Source organism: Panthera onca, chromosome B3 (assembly GCF_046562875.1).
Source record: "Panthera onca isolate mPanOnc1 chromosome B3, mPanOnc1 haplotype 2, whole genome shotgun sequence".
NCBI classification, from domain to species: Eukaryota; Metazoa; Chordata; class Mammalia; order Carnivora; family Felidae; genus Panthera; species Panthera onca.
Genome location: NC_138344.1, coordinates 98,438,745 through 98,462,721, shown reverse-complemented (window position 1 = coordinate 98,462,721; position 23,977 = coordinate 98,438,745).

Genomic DNA, 23,977 nt, shown 5'->3' with positions numbered 1-23,977 from the left:
ATTTTAAAGGACTAGATTAGAATTCAAATTAATTGAACAAATAGAAGCAGTGAATAAAGATGTAAGAGTACTTACATCTCTGTTAGCTAACATTAACATTTTTTGAGCTGTTACCATGTTCTAAGCTTGCATTAAAAACTCTATAATCATTTATTGTCACATAAAAAACTTAAGCCACAGAGTTTTAGTCATTTTTTCCAGGTCACATAGTTGGTTAGTGTGGGAGACAGAATCTTAGCCTGATGTCTGCTTAATCAATTGGTTAGATAACACATCTCTGTAAATGGAAATATTTTTCGTCAATGAAATAGAAATCAAAAATGGAAAATATATTCTCATAGAGGAAAAAAAAAGCACTGACCAAAAATGCAATAAACCGTAACTTAAGAGAATTTTGAAAACTCATCTAATCCCCAAACTGAATTGAAAGAAAATTTTAATGAAATGGTATTAGCTCTCAAAATAATTAACCAAATCACATACTGAATGTTTAAATATCAAATTATGAACATGTTTCCCTGTGGCTAGATATATGTGAGGGTATTTTTACTTTCATTTTTTTTTTCAACGTTTTTTATTTATTTTTGGGACAGAGAGAGACAGAGCATGAACGGGGGAGGGGCAGAGAGAGAGGGAGACACAGAATCGGAAACAGGCTCCAGGCTCTGAGCCATCAGCCCAGAGCCCAGCGGGGCTCGAACTCACAGACCGCAAGATCGTGACCTGGCTGAAGTCGGACGCTTAACCGACTGCGCCACCCAGGCGCCCCAGTGAGGGTATTTTTAAAAGCAAAAAGCTGCAACCTTCTCTATTCCAAGTATTCCCTTTTAAATCTCCCAAAAGTTATAACTGAAAAACCAAATCTTGGTACTTTAAAAACTCAAAGAAGACTTGTGCTGTAAAGTCTTTATCTTGGCTTATTTGCTTACTTCCTATGGGTCCCTCCCAAATTGTTTATTACCTGAGGATTTTGCTCTGCTCAGGCCAAGAACACTAATATGCTGCATTTAAGTGATCTATTTGCTTGACATGCTTTGTAAATTCTTGATGCTAAAAAAAAAAAAAAAATCACTCATTTTTATGTTTTTCCTTAGAACTAAAAAAGATATGTATAGAGATTGACCATTACTGTAGTGGTAATAGCAGCTCTGTTAAATACCGTTAAAAGCCCTGGCTTCCTAATTTATTGATTTTTTTCAAAGTTGGCATTTCTTTGAAATGCAAGGAAAATGACTCAATATGCTATAGCATAAACACAAACCATGCTCCTGGGACATATAAACAGGACCAGGGTATACAGGACCCTGGGTCCTTTGGTTCACCTTTCTCAGAGCTCTGTCAGAGCTAAATGTCTAATTTTGGACTCAGTAATTGAGACAAGTAGTGAAAAGTTTGGAAAATGTCCAGAAAAGAGTTGTGAAAATTATTAAAAAGCTAAGTAAACAGGTCTTATGAGAAATCTAAAAGAACCAGGGCTATTTATTCCAAGAAGGAGATGTCTACAGTGAGATTTAAGATCTGTCTTCATGTCTGGGTCAAGCTATTAGAGGAGTGGTAGTGGCCCCCATGAAAGGGATTAAGGCTCAAAATGAGGGTGTCTATAAAGGCTGGAAGATTCTAGAACTGACTGCCAGGAAGAGGAATTGGTTTAGAAAATGAGCTAGAAGCATCTTTGTCTAGTGTTGCCTAAGAATACATTTCTACTTATCCATCAACAACAGGATTGGCTCTGTTTCCTGGACATTAATTATTCACAGAATCCAATGAGATTCAGAGGCTAGGCCAGAAGAATAAACCCTCTGGCTCCACATCCCCTGTTGTTTTATTTTCAGTGGATTCCTTCAGTACAACACTAAGTATCTGCTAATGGTAATGTTCTCTCAGTAGACCACCCGGGATCCTAGAAGGATTCAGGTTTGAGATTCAAGCAGACATAAGTTGAAACTCTATCTCTGCCATTTTGTCAATTGGTAAATTTTTCCATGCTTTTCAGAACTCTGTTTTCTAAACTATTGGATGTGGATAATAACACTTAAATTTAATTTTCTATTTACTGCATCCCAAGATCTACTGCAAATGCTTTCTGAATGCCAGGTTCTTTGCTGCGCACTTTACATCCTAAAACAACAGATATGTGTTATCGTTCCCATTTTTTAAACGAGGAAACTGAGGCCCTGGAAGGGTATGTGCTTGCTAATTCAGACACAAGGTGACCGAGATGTGGAACTAGAACTGGAACCCAGGCTCTTTCTGGCTCCAACACCAACAACGGTGGAGGGGCAAGGAGTAACCAGAGGACTCACTCAGGGGCAAGGCCAGGGTTCAAACTGAAAGCTTCCAAGTGCAGAGTGACTGGTGAGCCGCACCATCAGGCCCTGGCACCTGGAATCTGTCACCATATGTACGTGTCATTAAAAAAGATATTTCCCGGAGTTAGGTGCGAGTACCCTGCATGAAACCCACCAGCAGTGCATGTGTTCCAAGGAGGGTAGAGGACTGTTTACTTCCTCACACCTAATCTCTTTTTATCTTAAGTGGATTTCTAAGGGCACAGAGAAAAACTCTCTGCTCCTGACACCAGGAAGTCTTGAGAGTCACCTGATTTATGCTTCTTCCCAGCTTGCACCAGCATGCCTCTCTGTACCTACAAATAGCTTTCTGTTCATTTAAGGCATACAGGTAGAAACACAGCAATTCTGACTCATCATTAGGCAGTTCCAAGCTGGTGCTATTTGCCTTTCTTCACCCCGTCACCAAGTTAATGGCTTGTATGAACAGTGATATTTATAGACCACAAATTGAACCCCAAAGCAGCAGCTATGCCCATCTCGTTTGGAAAGGGCCTATTCACTGTGGCTCTCATGCTTGTGGTCCTGTTGTTTCCTGTGGCCCTAATCCCAAAGTGCTTGCCAGATAGGACATGTGTTTCTTTCCCTTGCAAGGAAGAAGCTTTTAGCTATAGGGATTGAGGGGGAAAAGGATAATAAACATACCTAATACTGACCCTGATGCTTTGTATTCTGGTTTTTATGTCCTTTCATACTTTGAATAAAATAAAAAGTTATTCCTATGACCACAGGGCTCTTCACTGTCTGCTTCTCCCCCAACACACACACACACACAAATACACACACATATGCACCAACTCCCATCTTTCCATCCCTCAGTCACCTGGCTCCAGCCAATGTGGCATCTTTGTAGCTCTTGAATCACACTTAGCACATGACCACCTCAGGACCTTCACACTTGCTTTTCAGATGCCTGGAACTCCCTTCCCTTATATAACCTCATGACTGACTCCCTCATTTAGTTGAAGTCTCTGCTCAGATGTTAACTGAACAAAGTGAACTTCCTTGGCCATTCTATCTGAAATAGTACCTTCAGTCACTCTTTATCCCTTTATCCTGCTTTATTTTTCTTAGTGCTAAATATTTGACACTATATTGTAATTTGGCTGTATTCAGTCTACATACACACACACACTCAAAGGGAAGATCCATGAGGGTAGGGTTCTATCTGTTTGTTGCTACAGCCCCAGCACCTAGAAGAAACCCAGGCCTGTAATAAGTGCACAACAAATAGTAATTGAATGAATGAGTGATTTGCGAGACTAACCTTTAAGGTGTTTTAAAGATATCAAAAGTTCTATGTACCTATTTTTGGCTGGCTTCAAGGATGTTAAAAACAATAGCTTCAATTTTTATTTTTATCCAGTTATTTGTTTATTACCATTTTTATTTGAAAGAGAGCAAGAAGAGAATCTTAAGCAAGCTTAAGCAACAGAGAATCTTAAGCAAGCTCCACTCTCTATGTGGAGCCTGACACGGGGCTCAATCCCACAATCCGGGGATCATGACCTGAGCTGAAATCAAAAGTCAGATGCTCAGGGCGCCTGGGTGGCTCAGTCGGTTGAGCGTCTGACTTTGGCTCAGATCATGATCTCGTGGTTCATGGGTATGAGTCCCACATTGGGCTCTAGGCTGACAGCTGGGAGCCTGGAGCCTGCTTCGGATTCTCTCTCTCTGCCCCTCTGCTGCTTGTGCTGTCTCTGTCTTTCAAAAATGAAAAAACATTAAAAAAAAAAAGTCAGATGCTCAATGGACTGAGCCACACAGGTGCCCCAATAGCTTCAATGTTTAAATCAATAACTTATAGGTAGCCTCTGAAAAAATAACACAAAACAAAACAAAACAAAAAAAAAAACTCCTTCTCTTGATATAGAAGGAAACATCTTGAGCAAGGAGGGAGAAATAAGGAAGTTGAAAGATCTACTAAATACTGTACCTAGTTAATGATATGATAATTTTAATTGAAGGAAGTAGCTAGACCTCTTACTGTTTTTGAACAGTATCTTATATGGAAACTTTCCAAATAGTGCTAAATTTCAAGGCCGGGTGTTTCATAAATCATTACAAGCACCATGAAAAAGATAGTTGGTGATCCAGAAAAGAGACATTTCAATCTAGTGTTTTCCACTAGAGGAAGCAGAGGTCACAGCTCACCTGAGGTCTTTACAAGTCAATGGAAAATGTAAGGGCTAGAACTCACTCCCACCCTTCATCCCCCGCGCTGGCTGATCTTCTTCCAAAGGTGCTTATTTCCTCCAGCTGCCTTTTCCTCTGGGTTTTAACACACTATCTTCTCTTTTGCACACAACCGCCTTTTCCAAAGGGAATTTCAGATTTATCTTTGGACCAAAGCCAGCCCTTCCCAAACTGCATTCTATATAATATGTAAAGTGTTCACACAGTGTTCTTCAAATTAATATAGAATAGGTATATAGTGCATTATATACCTTGAAGAGGGAGAAAGACAGACTGATTGCTTCCTAAACTTAAAAGTATATAATGCACTAAAGACCTTGACAAGTCATGCAATACAGAAATTGTATATCTTTGTACAGCTCAGTACTTCTAGAACTTATCTGGCCAACGAAAATTAGGTATTTTCCCTAGAATTTTCTCACAGACACAATTGAGAAAATATCTCTTTCTATCTTTGTATCGATACACACATAGGCATTTACAAGTCACTGTTTGTATGGGAATAGAAATATACAAAAAGATACATATCACTGGAACATACTCATGTTGCCAGAAGTGCCATTATCTAGCCAATTGGAGGAATGGTCAAGTCAGAGTAGACTAAGAGCTCCTACAAAGCTAAAGCTGTAATTAGCCAGCAGAAAAGAAAATAGGATAGCAGGTATAGCACGCATGTTATTTAATTTTTTTGCTCAGCGCCTATTTTCTAGGAATGACTTCTACCCACTCACACACCACCCAAACGGTTTTGGTAGGAAGTGCTATGTCTCTCTACTCTGGAGTTCCTGGCCACACAGCTGTGGTGGGCTGTGGGTAGGGTTCTCTATTAAGTCTGGCCAATAAATTTTGGATCCAAGACTGAAAGGCCTTAACTAAAAGAATAAATGGGCATTGAGAGAGAAGCTGAGATAGAGATTGAGAGAAAGGAGGTACCCTAGAGAGTCCCACCCACAAGTCTCTTCCTGAGGCTCAGCTATATCCCTGCCTTGGAGTGCATGAAATATCCCCCCAACCCACCAATAAACTTTCTCTCTTCTCCTTTTGTCCTACTTTTTTGCTAGGATCTGTTCCTGCTCCTTTCAGACTAATATTAGTCTCTCCAACCTAATTATTTTCAATAAATACTTTCAAATTGTCCCACTGCCTTCTATAAGTTCACGCTACTCATATCATCAAACTTTGCCTTTTAAAGATCTCTCTCTCTCTCTCTCTTTGTAAGGACCTCTGAAGCTTTTTTCTGAGGGAAGTATTTCAGGTAATTTATTCTACTTCAGCACAAACATTATTTAGCCCTTTTAAAGCTTATTGATATTGTGGCTACATTTCAAAAGCATAGCTGCAGATTGAAATCTGTACTTTGGTTAGTGAGGGCGGAGAGTATCAGAAAGCAATAAATAACCTAACTTCATTGTACCCACTTGCCAATTTTAAACAGAAGAATTGCTTTCCTATAAATTAGGCCAACACAAAAGAGCTCTTGAACAAGCAAGTAACTTTAGAGGGATACAATTAGGAAAGGACTCAAACCTACAAGGAATCAGAGAATTACAAACTAAAATAAGGCATCAATTTCTATCAGCAAAACTATACACACACACACACACACACACACACACACACACACACACACGTGTATTTCCTTTGGGGACTAACCTGGCAGTGTATACCAAATGCTATATAAATGCATATTCCCTTTGATCCCCAGTGCAACCTCTAAGAAGAAAGAAAAAATATTAAATATGAAACAGTTACATCCTTAAATATGTTCAATGCTATTATTTTGAACAGTAAAAAATGGAAACAAGAAACGAATGTTCAGCTAGAAGGGAATAAATAGGTAAATTAGAGTATATTTACTTGATAAATTATTATCCAATAATTAAAGTGATGGTTGTGGAGACTATGTAGGCAACTAAAAAATTATTAATTTCATATTAAAGAGCAGGTCCAACATTGCATATATGGGATATTTACAACTATGTAAAAAGAAATGTCATTTTTTAAAAATCCTGAAGTAAATAGTCCACATTGCCTAGAGTGATTTATTGAATAGTAGTGTAAATACTTTTCAGTATTTTTTAAAATGTGATTGTATTGCTTTTCTAATTTTACATTTTATAAATGAAATTAGAGAAAATTTTATATTTTCTACATGTTCATACTCCAAGAAACCAAATTTTGATACTAATATACAACCAACTTGATTTAAGACTCAGGAGAATCCTTAAAAAACATCTGTGAGAAGATGTAATTAAATCATTGATCTACATCTAGTATGAATCCCAGGGAAAGTGTTATAGTGAAGAATATTAAGACAAGGTACATAATATTTTAGAAGCTGTATATCAAGGGGTCCTGGGTGGCTCAGTTGGTTAAGTGACTGACTTTGGCTCAGGCCATGATCTCATGGTTCATGGGTTTGAGCCCCATGTCAGGCTCTGCACTAACAGCTCAGAGCCTGGACCCTGCTTCAGATTCTGTGTCTCCCTCTCTGCCCCCCTACCCCCACCCCCCACTTGTGCTCTGTCTCTCTCTCAAAAATAAATTTAAAAAGTTAAAAATTTTAAAAAAAGAAAATATTTTTTAAATGTTCACCAATGCAATTCCCAGGTGTGATAACATACTACTCAGCATGGACATGATAATTAGATTCCTTCCATTCTACAAATTATACTGTTAAATTTTCTTCTGAGAAAAAACAAACATGAATGTTATAAATATTAAACATCTACTCTTTTACATATTGTTACTATGTCAGACTTTGTGCCTGTGCATGAGAAAGACTGGAAAAACTCCCCCAATGTGTAACAAATTCCAACAGGCCACTTTGAAAGAAATACCCATGAGTTACGATTCTGTTGAGTTTGCTATTACTACTGCTCTATATTGTGACTGAAATTTAACGTCCTGAGGACAAGCTTTGTGCTCCCCCACCACCACTCTGTGAAACTCTCCTTCTAAATGTCATTACTCACCTCCCTTTGCCAAATGCAATGCGTGGTTTTTATTTTCTCCCTATCAGCTTGGAGTCCTCTATAGCATTTGGCAGTATTGTTTTTGAATTACTGTTGTATTTCAGGCATTATTCTGGGTACTTCCAGGTGTGATTTCACTCAAGTCTCACAACAATGCTATGAACAGATACTTCCGACAGTCCCATTTTACAGATGGGGAAATTTAAACATAAACAGGTTAAGTTACCCAAGATAACCCAGCTAGTTAAGCTGTGGAATCTGAATTTGCATTCAGCCAATTCTATTTGATATCCCTGCTCCTGTCCAACAAAGAATCAAAGTCAACATATTTGCCCCACGTTTAATAAATGATACTATTGTTACTATTTTATCACCCGAGAGTACTGCTGTATACTCTTGAAAGTGCTTCAGTATATCTTTTATTTGATCCTCAAACTTTACATGTTCAAGATCAAGTTTATTATATTTCTCCCCAACAACTTTTGGCCTCCCTGTTCTTTCAGTCACTATCTTCCTCCTGTGCTCAAACCTGAATCATCTTTTTTTTTAATTTTTTAACGTTTATTCATTTTTTAGACAGAGAGAGACAGAGCATGAATGGGGGAAGGTCAGAGAGAGGGAGACACAGAATCCGAAACAGGTTCCAGGTTCTGAGCTTTCAGCACAGAGCCCGATGCGGGGCTCGAACTCATGGACCGCGAGATCGTGACCTGAGCCGAAATCGGATGCCCAACCGAATGAGCCACCCAGGTGCCCCTCATCTTTTTTTTTTTTTTTAATGTTTATATATTTATTTTGAGAGAGAGAGAGAGAACAAGACTGAGTGGGGGAGGGGCAGAGAGAGAGAGGGAGAGAGAGAATCCCAAATGGGCTCTGCACTGACGTGGGGCTCCGTCTCATGACCGTGAGACCATGACCTGAGTCAAAATCAAGAGTCGGACGCTGAGCCCACTGAGCCACCCAAGTGCCCCAATCTGAATCATCTTTAACTCCCCTTTCCTCCCTAGTCTCCACATCTGATCTGCTGCTGCTCCTATAGGTTTCACTTCCACCAAGCTTTGGGGCTCCTCTCCTCCTTTCCATTTTCCCAAAGGGCAGCTAAAGCACCACTGCAAGAATATCCTCCTCGTCACCTTCAGTGGCTCCCTACAGCTACCTAGTTAAGTGTAAACTCCTGAGTCAAACACTAAGATTTCTTTATAATATGTCTTCATCTTACCTTTCAGCATTAATTCAAGTTAATGCACTATGTCTCTCCTATATTCATTCACATTAGACAGCATTTGCCTTCATGTTTAAGCAAAGGGGACAACTTCAGGGTTTCAGACAGATTAAATCATACACATTTGGCCAGTGTCAGGCTTTTCTTAATGGGTGACTCCCGAGTAATTTGACTTCAAAATCCCTTATGACATCTTGAAAATATCAGCTAAGAATACTTCACCAAAAACAGATATATATCATGTAACTATTCTCCACAGTCAAATTTACAAAATAATCCCCACATTTTAACACAGAGAGCTGCTCCTTCCATTCCACATAGCAGTAGAAAAGGAAGAGAGAAAGTTACAGAATACTCTTGGGCTAACTGGAATTGCAAAAGTCCCCTTTAAGTGTTCTCTCTCATCCTAATAAAAGGGTATGGCTCCCAAACAGAAATCAGTGTGCGTCAGAAGGAATGTAATCATGACATCTGGGAGTATGAACAGAGTTACCCTGAAAGAGTGGTGAGACAGGTAGCACATTTTTTTCTTAGGCTTTGATTTTTTTAAGAACTTACTCATATGAACCATCGTTAGGCCTAATTTTGGTAATATTATTTAAGTTCTACATTTTTAAAGAAGTAAAAATTACCTTATTCTCTGGCTATAGTAAACGTCTGGAGTTTGACCACCCAACCAAGGCACCGAAGCGCCCCCTGGTGGTAGCCTATCATTATTGCAGGTTCATACTTGACTCCCTTGAGGGTTCTCCGACGCCATCCTTTCCTCTATGGGGACACTGTTGCCTATTCAGTGCTATTAATTTTCCACTCGCCTTTTAAAAATCTTCCGCCACCTAGACAATGCCTAATATTCTTCTGGTAGTGCTTTATTCCTTTATCACAAAAGCATGGGGAGAGAAAGCTATGTGTCATTTGTAAGCTATGGAACATTTGTACTATGTTCCATTTGATGGAAACAGGTTACTCCATGGTGTGAATGAGTTCAGGACTCTGCTGAGAAGGATTTCGACAGCAGAGACACACTCCAGGGCCTTCAGAAGAAGGGGCTATTACTGGCAAAGGTGGGGGAGGAGCACAAAATGGAGCGACTAGAGGAGCCAAAGATAAATTTCGTCCATCTTGATGTTTTCCTTTGTTAAACCATAGTCAGCTTTGGGTAGGAATAGCTTTGGTGGAAGCAAAGACATTATGGTGGAAAAGAGCCTTGACATGAGCAACGGGCACTTAGACAGATGGGGGTTGGGAGGGAGACCATCCCCCTAGGGTGCCTCTGCACTTCACCATCAGCAGTGGTAAACTATTCTGCAATCTGTCCTGGGAAATGTGTTTAACCTAGCTCTCAGCACATGTCTCTAAGGTTTTCCACTTATTTGCCTTACGCTCAGAAGAGCTACATGACCTGGTTATAATTTAATGCAAGCCACTGACTAAGTGATTTCTCTAATTCCTTTGGGGAGGGGGAACCTATGGTAAAAAATCAGATTCTAAGAATCCAATCTAATGTTAATCCTAGAAAGAAGATCTCTATTATACTCAACAACTGGTTTGGGAGATCTGTGGGTGATGCTTGTTTTCTGAGAAGGATTGGGCCAGGAATGCCAAGCCACAGAATTTTAGTCTTTCACAACCCTGATTCTAGCACTTGACTCAGCTATGCAGACACCAAAATCCCCAAAGATGCTTGTACATCATACTGGTTAATTCCAGGAGAGAAAAAGGGAATGTGGCCAGTGACTACCTTCTTACCTTTTCCTAGATCAAAACCAGAAGTCCAACACGTCCCAATATCATCGGGTACTAAAAGACTCAGCACAGTATTCATGTGCCTTATAGAGCATTATGGAAGGATCTGACTACATCACTTAAATCCCACCCAACATGTCCCTTTTTGGAAAAAAAAATTTGCAAACCTTCTAAATTCTACTTCCTCAATGAATTTCTAAACTAACCTTTAAGAGGTTGTTGGCAAATGGGAAATAATGTGGAATTATACCTTACTGTCCCCTAAACCATCCCTTCTACTTTAAATAGACAATCATTTTGTTTTCCATAAGTGGAAATGTATCTTTCACAGTCTGGCGCTACACTATTCCTTGAAGCTGTCCTGTCCAACACAATAGCCATTAGCCACAGGAATCTACGGAGTTACTGAAATGTGCCTCAGCTGAATTGAGAGGTGCTGTAAGTGCAAAACACACAACAGATTTTGAAGCTTAGTTAAGGAAAAAGAATATAAAATATCTCATTTTTTTCATATTATTTACATGTTGAAATAATATTTTGAATATATTGAGTTCAGTAAGATAGATTACTAAAATTAACTACACTTGTTTCTACCTTTTGACTCTGGCTACTCGATCACTGAAAATTACGTATGTAATTTTATTTCTAACAGTGAAGCTCAACTCTTGTTGTATTAGAATCACTCAGAGCTTTTGAAAACCCCAGAACATTCAACTCAGTATACCTGGGGTTGGGGCTCAGCATTGCTCATTGCTACTTTTTTTTTCTTTTGAAAGCTCCCAAGGTGACACTCATCTATAGCCAACATGGAGAACCAGTGCTCTACATTCTAGAATTCTATGATTCTAAGACTTCCATGACTAGTCAGGCAGGTTAAAAGTTCAGAGTTGTTTTTTTCCTTATTCTGTATAATCAACTTTGTCTGTGCTGATCTATTTCTCCCTAAAGAAACAATGAAATGTTTTTCCAGCCATGCAAGTTAGAACTTTGTTTGTTTTATTTTTTAATGAAGTTCACATGAATCCAATACACTGCCAGGGCTGGGGAAAAGATGCATTGAACTTGGGATTTTAAGGTTGATGAATAACACGTAATCTTTCCTGGGGCTTCTTCTCATACTTGCCTTTTTTCTTCATGGAGGCACCTGCTTTGTTCCTACTAATAACAAGGAACACATTCACAGTGCTTCAAGATTTGAATGTGCATACGAATCACCTGGGGATCTGGTTCAAATGTAGGTGTTGATTCAATAGGTCTGGGGTGGGGCAGAATCCTGTATTTCTAACAAGTGGCCAGGTGAGGCTCAGGCTGCTGGCTGGTGGACCCACTCTGTGAGAAGCAAGGCATTGGGGCTTGGGGAAATGGCAAAATTTCACCTGGGTGGGTGGCACTTGTACACAGCTGCCCAGCCAACCACAATAAAGTGGACGGCATATTGACTCTGTTTTCTACCGATGAGCGCAGAGCAACCTTTTAAATGACGTTTGCTCTGATGTGCCCACTGAGGCATAGTTACGTGGGCACCTGTGTTCTCTCTCTATAACGTGGGCATCCCAAGAGTGAGACTGTATTTTCATCCCACTATGAGACCAGACTCCCCTAGGCCTTCTTCCTTCATCCTCGGGGCTGGACGAGGAGTCTGAGGGCTTGGAGAAGGCTCTTTGAGTAGGACTAACTCCATGTTTCTCCAGACCTCTTGGCATCCACCGACAGGGGTCGAGGTGGAGTCCCAGGAAGCCCGGCTGCTCCCTGCTCTCCAGCCCCTTTGCCAGCACTCTCTGCCTTGGGTCCCCCAGGACTACTCACATCACGCTTTTGATCCCTTTTGATCCACAGAAGCCCGACTTCAGGGTGGCCCCAGGTCTCTGATTTTCTACTCCCCAGAAGGTCTACACATCTCTTGTTCTGTCTCCATCTTCTAATCACAGGGCTCTCCAGTGGATCCACAGCCCTTCTATAGCAAAATCTATTCTGAATATTCCTTTCACCTAGGGCTCCTGAGGACATTCTTCCCCTGAAGTGCTCTCCTGCAGCACTGATGTTCTCCCCTCATTCTTCCCAGTACTGGGCCTGGAGGTGGAATGGGTGTCCTCCCTGCCCCCACAAATACTGCCTCCATACCGCTCCGCTCCTTCCTTCCTACCCTCAGCATGTTCTCTCTTGCCATCACCCCTATAGCCCTCACTACCTCTCCTTGTTGCCATGGCCCACTCCTGCTGGCTCCTGCCCATTGTGTGATTACTTCACCTAGCTCACTGTTCCTCTCTTCTGTACTACGTCTCTCCCTATTCTTGGTGATTTCAATGCACACAGATGGAGCATCCAAATCCATCCTCTTAGTCACTTGAACTCCCCTCCCCTAATCATCCTGTTTGAACTCTCCCCTCCACCACTCACTCCCAAGGACACACCCTCCCAAACCAATAATTTCAACATCTGATTTAGTCGGGGTGAGATCCGTGCTTTGCAAAATACCAAAGAATCGAACAAAATAAATACACTCTAAGCTTATGCATGGTTCTTGGTATATCACTCCTTTGGGGCTGGATGGAGGGCTGTCCAGGTGACAGTTCAGGAACCTGGGATCCTTCTAACTGGAGGTTCAGCCACACCCCAGGAACTTACAGTCCTTGGCTGGATTCTCAGCATCCAGCTGGCTGTCAGAATAAAGGGAGGGTATGGGATTGCACGGAAGGGTTTTTTGCAGGCCAGGCTAGAAATGGGGCACATCACTCCCACCTACATTCCATTTGCCAGAAGTAGTCACTGGTCCTATCTAAGTGCAAGGAGGAATACAAAAGGTAGCCCAGTCATCCACGACGGTGAACAATTACCCCACCATCCACATGCTCATTTTCATCCATCCCAGTCTCTGACCACTCACTTCCTAACTCTCCAGTTCACTCACCTCATGCCCCAACTATTACAAGCCTTCAGCCACTGGGACTGTGGATCCATTGATCCCACCACCTCTCACCATCCCTTGTCCTCTTCCCTTTTTCACCGCTTAAATTACCTGGCCAATTATCATAATGGCTCCCTTGCCCCCTCTAGCTTTGTCACTCGGCAAAACCTCAGCCCCAGTTAAATCCAGCAACCTGTGCCTGCACCTGAACACTTAAATGTGGCTAGGGAAAAGCTCAGCCACGCTCACCGATCCCACTTCAAGTTCACGATGATGAACAGCAGTGAGCTGTTACTGCTGCCAAGCAACCGTGTCTGTTTCCCTGCTCTCCTAGACTACCATCTAATACTTTATCCATCCTCCTCAGGCCTCTGATACTTTCTCTGCCATCCTCAATTTTAGATGATGACCTTCCTCCCCATTTCACTGAGAACACTGAAGCCATCAGAAGAAGAAGAAGAAAAAAAAAAAAAGGAATCCACTGACTCACCCACTACTCACCACTGGCATCGGCACCCACGTGTGCTGCCTTCCCACCTAATACGGGGATGACCCCCCCATGCACCACCCCCAACCTGTGCTCTAGATCCATCCCTTCCCACCTACTCAAGGGTATTTGCTCCAACAGCTCCCCCCCACCCACCTTTGGCATCAAGAATCCTTCCTTTCCTTATCCAATTATTTTTATCATCACACAAAAATGCTACAGTCATTCTCATTAGAAAAAAGAACAAAAACCTTTTCTGGACTTAATTCTCCTACTCAGCTCCCTGCCGTTCCTCTATTCTGCCTCCAAGCTGGCTTTAACCTCTGCACGGAAGACCACTCCTGTCACGGTATGTCATGGTTTCCCCATCATGAAACCCAGAGGCCGCTTCTCTGTCCTCTACCCCGACCCACAAGTGGCACCTGGCCCAGTGCCCTTGTCCTCACCACACTTGCTCCCCTGGGCTTCCAGGTCACCACACCCTCTTCATTTCCCTCTCACTTCTCCAGCCCTTCCTCATCTTTCTCCTTTCTCACTCCCCCTTGTCTCCCAGACCTTGTGGGAGCCTCGGAGCTCAGTCCTTGCTTTGTCAATTCTCCATCTGCACTCCCCAGGGACCCCCAAGCAGTCCCTGGCTCTAAATATCACCTATACCCTGATAGCTCCCCACATGTGCCTGTCCATCCCAGATACTCCTCCTAACTCCAGGTCCAAGGCCTCCTAGACATCTCCACTCAGGGGTCAGACTCAAATGACTCAAAGCAGACTTCAGTATTCCTTCCCAAACTGGACTTACCCACAGTCTTCCCATCTTGCAGGCAACTCCAGTCTTTCAGTTATTCAGGCAAAACCAAATAAACAAAACAAAACAATTAAAAAAAAAAAAACCCTGAGGTGCCTGGGTGGCTCAGTCAGTTGGGTGTCCAACTTCAGCTCAGGTCATGATCTCACTGTCCATGAGTTCGAGCCCCACGTTGGGCTCTGTGCTGACAGCTCAGAGCCTGGAGCCTGCTTCCAATTCTGTGTCTCCCTCTCTCTGGCCTCCCCCACTCACACTCTGTCTCACTCTCTCTCTCAAAAATAAATGCACATTAAAAAAATTTTTTAATAAAAAAAACATTGGAGTCAGTAATTCTACTCTTTATCTTATACCCAATTCAACCTGTCAGGAAACGCTGGTGAATTTTCCTCCAAAATATATCTACTTCTCACCACCTCCGCTGCTGCCATTTTAGTCCAAAGCACCAAGAGTCTCCCCTGGATTCATACAGAAGCCTCCTCCCTTGTCTTCTCCTTGGTACCTCGGCTCTCCTATAATCTATTCTCAATGCTGCAACCAACGTGATCCTGTTATATTACAAGTCCTATCTGTCCACCCTTCCTGACCTGCAGAGGCTTCCTGTCTCCCCTGCCCAATGTGTCTCCTTAACTGTCTCATATAAAATACCTTTAAATAGCATTTGACCACAGTCTAACATTCTATGATTTACTTACTAGGTCTACTTTTTACTGCTTATCTCTCCCCATTGGAATGTGAGCTCAAAGAGGGTAGGGATTTTCATCTGTTTTGTTTTGGGGTTTTTTTTTCACGGATACATCCTAACACCTAGAGCAGTGCTCAGTACAAAGTTATTGAAGGAAAGCAATCCTATCTCCACGGTCCTTAGCCCAGGAGGCACTTAATAAATTTTCATCACACGAGTAACTTAACTCTACCACATTGATTTTAGAAGGGTTGTGCTTTATTTGACAATGTCCAAAGCTCTCCAGCAGAAAGTCATTTTAAAATACAGACATAGCAGAAAAGTGCATGGAAGAGTTGTTTCATGCAAATGAAATACTGGCAGTACTGCCTTTCACACCTTCACATTTGTTGTTCCAGATGTTTAAAGCTGACTAATTAGCACCAAGACCTCAATCTTGTGGCTTTCATCTAGCCATTTGCTGGGATCCATGTCCAACATAAACACTGTCAGCCCTCACTTGTTTCTCATGCCTCTGCTCCCCCAACCATCTCCTGACTGAGCCCACCTACACCTACACCCAATAGCAAAGAAACAAGGAGAAAGGATGAGAAAGAAGATGAGGTGGTGGCCGTGGAGGAAGAGGGGAATGAGGAAGCTGCCTACTGTGTCTTGTTGCCTACATGCGCCAAGGCAATCTTGCTCAACTCAGCTGGAGTGTCTTGATCACCTGTAAGCTCCCTAAAACCACCGATGCTTGGAACCCGCCCTAGACTTCCTAAGTCAGAAACTCCAATAGTCGGGTCTGGGTGTGTGTGTACATTGCTAACACTAGGCATGGACTATTCTGATGCGCAGCCAGAGTTGAGCAATGCCCAACAAGGCACTTGACGTTACCTCACTTCATCTTCGAACAGCCACAGAAAGTAGGTATTTTGATCTGCGTTTTATAGATGATGAAGCCAAGTCTCAGAGAAGCCAAAAACTTGCCCAGTGTCACACAGTTATGAAGTGGCAGAAAGAAAGTTCAAATTCAAGCCTGCTAAGCTATACTCTGTCTGCAAGTATAGGCTAAGTCCTAAAGCACCCTGGCAGGGGCAGGCCATGGTGGTGGTCCTGGTAGAACCCAGATGTCAATCACTCTCAGAAATCCAGAAATGCCTCTTGAAGTCAGTGTCTCAAGGACTGCCCACTGGGCACCCAGTAGACTCAGCAATCCAGCTCACCATCCCTGGGCCCTGGGACTTGGCTTCAGCCTCAGTCCCTGTTCCTAAGCCCTGTCTTCCAGTCCATCTCTGGATAAAGCTATGAGGTGGTCCACCTGGCTGTATGCAGATCTTTAGTACAACCGCATGTTTCCTTAATGGTGTGAGCATCTCGGCCCTGGATTCCCCATCTTCTTGCTATACCTTCTCAATGAGTTTCTGATCCTTCATCTCGTAGAACCACCTACCCCAAATCCAAGCATGAGGCTACGTGCATTATGCACTTGTTCATTCATTCATTCACAAAGTATTTCTTGAGCACCCGCCAAGAACTAAAAAGTATCAAGCTCGACAGTCATTGTTCCTTCATGAAAGTTATGGCAGAGACAATGAACAAGTCAATTCACTCTCATGCTTCCATTCTTATAGCCTGTATCTAATTATTTGTTGTAATGGCCATTTACTCCTCCAAGTATTCAACAAATATTTATTCACAAGTATATACGTGGTAGGTACTTTGAAGAAAAAGAGGAGGATTCAGCCTGAGAGATTTACCTGTGAGAGACTGGTTTCAGAAGGCTTTGCTGCAATGGACCCATCTACATTGGGACCATCAACTGTGAAGGAGCCAGGTATGGGAACAATGACAAGAAGGGTATCGGAGGAAGAGGGGACAAAATGGATGGATCCACAGGGCAGGAAGGAGCTCTGAGGAGCACGGCAGCAAGATGGTTGGCAGGCACACGGGGGTCAACATGTAGCTTCTAAAAGAAGAGCAGGTGCAATATACAATTTTATGAACAGATACTAAATTAGACTGACTCGCAAAGCCATGAATACTGAAATGGGGCAACAGGAAAGAAAACCAGCAAGGCAGGAAGAAGGCAAAAATAAAGACCTGGATCATTTCTGACTCTTCACACACTTTTAAACAACATTTTCTAAGTCATGTTCTGCAAGTTATTTCCTTCACCTCTTCAACAAATTGTCTAGTATGTGCCAACATAGTGTTGTATGCTATTCTAGGTGCTGGGGATCCAGTGGCAAATAAGAAAACTCCTTTTCCCGCCACTCATCACTGAACACATTCTGACTGCCCGGTTGGGATCTTTCCTTCCTTGTCTTGCCAGATGCTTCCTTTGGGGTCTTTAATACAGAATGAGAAGCAGAGGATAGAAGGAGAAGAGAGGCATGGACTACACTAGAAGAGGATGTCCCCCTCCCCCTGCCCACCAAGGATTTTTAAGAAAGAGATAAAGCTGTGGCGTGTGAGGAAAATTATCAGGAGAGAAAAGCAAGTTTTAAGAAACAGAAATAACATAGCCAATGTGTGTTGAGCTCTTACTATATATATGCCTGGCAATATCCCAAACATTCACATGTATCTTCTCATTTAAACTTCACGATGATGCGCTGAGGTTGAAACTATAAGGTCATCCACTTTACAGATGAGAAAACTGAGACACAAAGAAGCTGAGTAACTTGCCTAGGGTTACACAGCTGGCAAGTGGCCAAGCTGGGATTTGGACCCTGTTGGGGTAGTTCCAGAGCTCATGCTCTTTATCATTCCCTCGTACTGCACCTTGACCCAAACGGCTCTCGACTATCAAAGCCCTTCACGTCATTCATGAAATGTAAATGTGAAAACTGCTATCCAGGTTTTCTTCTTCTCTTTCAGACTTTCCATTATACAATAAAACCCAGATTCAAAAAAAAAACTGCAGAAAGTAAACACATAACTTAATGAAGCCCTTCCACATGTCCTGTGCTGGTCAATGTGGCTTCCTCTTCACAAACATAACCACAACCCTGACTTTTATAGTAATCATACCCTTGTGTTTGCAGTTTTATCATGTAACCATGCATCCCTAGATACTATAGTATAATATTACTCATTTGTCAATTTGACATGTCTTGTAATGTCTCATATTCCACAGATTCCTTTCTCCATCCCTTTCTTTTGCCCGCAACTCCTCTGGAAATTTGACCTGTGGAGCTCCTATGTTCAGGATTTGGCGGATTATACACACAGGGGGGATCACCATGTTCCTCTGTCCTGCACATGGGCAGTTGGACCCAGAGGACTGTTCATCCCTGGGTTTTATCTTTTGCAAGACTCTAGGTGTTGATTTGTTCTTTCCTCAAGAGTCATGTGATGTCTGTTTGTCTCTCTGTGATGGTAGCAGCTGTTGATGTTCAATGTTCTATTACTTGAGAGGGGGTTGAAGAATGTAATATTCTACTTCTAGCATTTCTTTTCTCCTCATTAATCCATAATTTTTAAACACATGCTTTCCCTCATCTACTATTTGGTTACTTGGTGGTATCATTCACCTGGGAAAAGCAGAATAAATGATTATTTCCCTTCATCTACCAATTGTCACAAAAATAATTGCTTCCTTATCATACTCTAAAGGGGATCATTTTTTTAAAATAGCATTATGAAGCCATGGATTTAAAGTTATTTGATGGGTTCCAATTAATTTTAATTATTATCCTTTTCAAAGCTCAAAATTTCCCTTTGTTGGCCACCAGAAGTCTCTTCAAGTTGGTTCTGGAGTGTTTTTCACAGAATCCTGGTGGTCTTTGATAAGTGTTCTCACTATCTAGTATGACAAGATGTTCCAGACACATCTTCATTTCCCACCCCAGACCTGGAAATAGCTATTTCTCTAGATTCTTTTAGGGGGAAATGATATTTCAAGACTACAGTCTGGGCACCAGAGATGCTCATTTACCAGATGGTCATTGTTTATAGGCCTTTTCAGCGAGCAGAGCTAGAAAATCTGTGCACATGCACACACATACACACATACAATACACACACAACATACTTTTTTGTATGTACAATAGATTCAATAAAAAGGGTGTTTTGGTAAAATTCTGCATTTTGTCCCTCACTTTGCTTGCCCAGACCCTGCCCCCCACCGATCCGAGCATAGCCCCCTAAAAGGGCTATTGATATGAAGCCCACCTCAGTATTTTGGAGGCTTTGAGGAAAAAGAAAGAAGTTCTTCTTCAACTCAGATTTAGGGATCCAGCTCCCATTTCAATGTTATTTATTTTCTCTTTCACATATTTGTTCAGAAAAACCTCTGTTCATCCATACCATTTTATGAAGCCTATTTATATATTCCAAATGTCAAAATTTCATCAAATAATCCTTTTGGGGGGACTGTTTCAGATGTAAGCTGTTGCAGAAAAGAAGAGGAAACATTATCCCGGAGGCCAGCCCACCTGCCCTTTGCTCTAGCTTTGTGAGTTTGCCAGTTGCAAGTCCAAACCAAAGAAGGAGCCGCACAGATTGCTAACAACACATCTTGTTACAAAGGAAATTAACAAGAATATGGCCCTGAATCCAAATTTGGCTTAAGCACTAGGCTATAGAAGGACAAGTACAAGAGACTTTTGAGAAGCACTAGATTAAGAAAGGATTTAATCTATAATGAAAAGCATAAAAATAGGACAGCATATGCGAAAGAGTCAAGGGCAAATATTCTGTTTCTGTCATACTTCCCAATGGAAATAAAGGAAAACATTTGCTGTAACACTTGTGTGATCATGAAGACAGGTCTAATGTTTCAAGTAGCACATGGAGTAACACATGCGAAAGTCCTTTCCATGTTGCAATATGCAATGCAAATGAACTAACTATATTATTATTAAATGTTATTTAATTAAATTCAAAGATTCTTTCACAAATTATCTTGACCAAGTCTATGTGTTTCTACATGTCGTTTTTAAATGAAAGGCAAAGGAACGTCAGGGCATTAGGTTGCCTGCCTCTGAGTGCCTGCAGGGAGGCCAATAATATGACTCTGTGATCATCATTATCTTCATAAAAAGAAAGGTGTAGAGGTTGAAACAGGGCCAGCCTCCTGGGCTTCCCACTGACAAAAAGCACAAAGGCAAAAATCTTCCCATCCTCACAAGTCCATACATGCCTTTCATTGTTCACCAGAACTCAGGCCACAGGGTGTTTAGATATAGGTGCCATGTCTCAGGAAAGTTCCAGAAAGTTCGCTGCCCTGAGGCAGGATGCTGGGGACCTGAGCACAATGAAGGGAAGGCATTTGTGATGCTTCAGAGAAACTAAAAATGAATGAGAGTTTTTGAGAGACAAACCAAGTGAAAGACTGTCAGATCTCCTGTGGGCCTCTAATTATGCAGGTTTATGCGTGGGAATCCCAGCTACACTAGAGGTAAATGAGAGTTATCCTATCAAAGAGATTATTCTTCTCTAGAGGGGACAGAATGATGAAGTACCTGCAAAATAAGTGGGGGAATGCTATAATTATGTTTATGGATTAAGCTGGAATAATATCTTTAAAGATGCTTCAAAAATTATTTTGTCTAGATCCGTATCTCTCTAATCTGTGGACCTGTATGGCCTCTTTTCCAATCCACAGGGATCTACTTGTCAGGTTATGTTAACCACTACCACCCTTTGCACCACACAATGAGTTTTTACTGAATTTGTTCTAATCCTATTAAGAAAGAATTGGCAAATATGGTGCCCAAAAATAGGAAGTGTAATTATTCCAGTTATACAATTTACTTAGTTTTCCTCTGCTGTGAGAGGAATAACAAACGAGACAGTTAAACTGAAGTATCTGACTCACAAGACAGATTCCCTTCCTTTCTCAAATGGAACATCATGATTGGAGATAAACAAACGCTTAAATTTTAAAATACGAATTTCAGATAGGTTGCCTCAACCCAACTGCAGCCTTCTCTCAGTCTCTTTCAATCTCTCTCTCCCTCCCCACCCCCACACTTTCTCTTCAATTAGACTCAACTCAACTCAGTTCAATTCAATTCAATTCAGTGTTTCAGGAGCATTGAAATTCCTTCTCTAGAAAAGGGCATGAATGTACCATCAAGGATATCACCATTGGTATGCAGAGCTCCCATGTCCTAGCTCCAGTACAATCAGACCCTTTAATCCGCAGAGAATGGGAGTTTTCGTGCCATTTCAGAAGAACTTTGCTTTCCGAGGAAGCACCAGTGGAGATGCCTCAGGGCCTCAGAATTCTCAGCCTGGATAGGAACCCAAATATCCGTTGGCTTTCCATTTATGTCCTTGGCACCTCAACTTCTGGCTCCCTGCCCCTCTGTCCTGGTTCCAACTTGGCCATCCTTTCCTCAGTGTCCATGTCAGTGGCCATCAGGAGCAATTGCCTATTTCTGACTCCAGGGCCCTGTTCTTGGGTCTGAGAGTTCCCAGTCCATCCGCTCTTTCCTGCCCCCACCCCCCCACTCCCGCCTCCTGACCATGAGAGCCCTATCTGCTCAGCTCTAGCAGGATTCAACCCTTATAATTCTAACAGGAATTAATGCATTGGATTGTAGCATCCACCTGTTTTGGGGGAGTGTACTTTGTTTTAATGTTTATTTATTTGAGAAACAGAAAGCTAGAGGGAAAAGAAGGGCAGAGAGGGAGACAGAATCCCAAGCAGGCTCTGCACTGTCAGTGCAGAGCCCGATGCAGGGCTCGAACCCACGAACCATGAGATCATGACCTGAGCTGAAATCAAGAGTTGGACATTTAACCGACTGAGCTACCCAGGTGCCTTAAGGAAGGTAGTATTTTTACAGCTACTTCACAATTACGATGCCATGGGCCCCAGGTATGATAGATTTCTGCTACTTAAGAAGACATAAACACACACACAGACAACAAGCATGCTTTGGCACAAAAGGAAGGAATATGTTAAATGGGCAATCGAAGTCTGCTCCAGAGAGAGAAGTGTAGAAAAGGCTCATTTGGCTTTAGGGAGATTTTTCAGTGTATTACAGCAATAGAAGGCTGCCCTCTCAAAGTTAAAAAACAGAACCAGAAGCATTGAGAACTTGTAACAAGTTCATTGAAGTGGTATTTAAATGAAATCTGCAAAGTTAACTTTGGTTGAAGAAAAAAAGTATGTGAAAAGAGGCTAAATCATCCTATGCACAAGTCAGAAAAACGGAATGGGTGTACTTCTTTTATGGATAGAAAACTTCAGCTATCTGGAGCCCTCAGTCTTACAGAACAGGTCAGACCAAGAAGCTGAGAAGGAAGTGAACGAGCTTTCTGATGGTACAGCCATAACCTTGAGCACGCTGAGCCCTTGGGGACAGGTACAAAGCTTGCTGGAAAAGAGACAGGACATAGAAACCCAGCAAACCAGGGGTCATTTGTGGAAGGGCAGGGGAGGAACAAAGGGAATCATGACAGGGGCACCTGGGTGGCTCAGTCAGTTAAGCGTCAGACTTCGGCTCAGGTCATGATCTCACAGTTTGTGGTTCGAGCCCCGCGTCGGGCTCTGTGCTGACGGCTCGGAGCCTGGAGCCTGTTTCAGATTCTGTGTCTCCCTCTCTCTCTGCCCCTCCCCCACGCATGCTCTGTCTCTCAAGAATGAATAAACGTTAAATAAATAAATAAATAAATAAATAAATAAATAAATAAATAAATAAAAAGAAATCATGACAAATCAGACACTAGAATAGACTTCAGAAAAGAGAGTCAGCCAGAAAAGTTGAAGATGAAACAGCTCCTCAGGGTAACGTCCTTGACCGTGAGTTTAGGAGATTACTATGCTATTACATTTGTGGGTTGAAGCAGAAGGGGAAATTCTCAAGGCCATCAGTGGGGCAACAGAAGTGCCTCCCAACAAGGACAGTCAAACAATCTCAAGGATCATTTGCTAGGTGTGCAGTTCAGTTTCCCCATCTGCAAAATGGGGCTAATAATAACACCTCTCTCAGTTAAGGTTGTTGGAGTACCTACACAACAGTGCCTGGCACATAGTAAGCATTCAGTAAACATGATCTCTCTCTCTCTCTCTCCATATGTGTGTGTGTATATATATATATATATATATATATATATATATATATACACATTGTATATATATATAATACTTGTGTTATAATATAATACTTGTGTATAATATAATACTTGTTACCACCATTGAGAACTAGATCATTGACATATAATATTGTATTTACACAAATGACACTATGCATTAGATGTTTTATAGGTCCTCTCCTCCAGCATAGGATCCGCTGAAACATGATAAGCAGAAATACACAAAATTATATAAAATGACACTATAATAGAACAGGCTCAGCATTACGTGACTTGTATAAGGCAAGTACAAGAAAATGCTGTTTGAGAATTGTTAACTGATTAACCTTGTATCATATTAGACATGTTTACTGTTTAAATTCTGAATAGATCCTTAAATTATACAAAGTTAGGAGCCACCACATATAATTTTAGCTGGAGAGAAAAACGTCAGAGGGCTCAGACTCTCGTTCGTAAGGGAGCCTATTTTGTTATACAAAAGGCAGGGTCAAACTGGTGTATAAGGAGCCAGCCCAAGGGTCAGTACCAGGATTTTCAGAAAGCACCCAGAAGCTAAGCTCCAGGAAAAGATCAAAGTCAA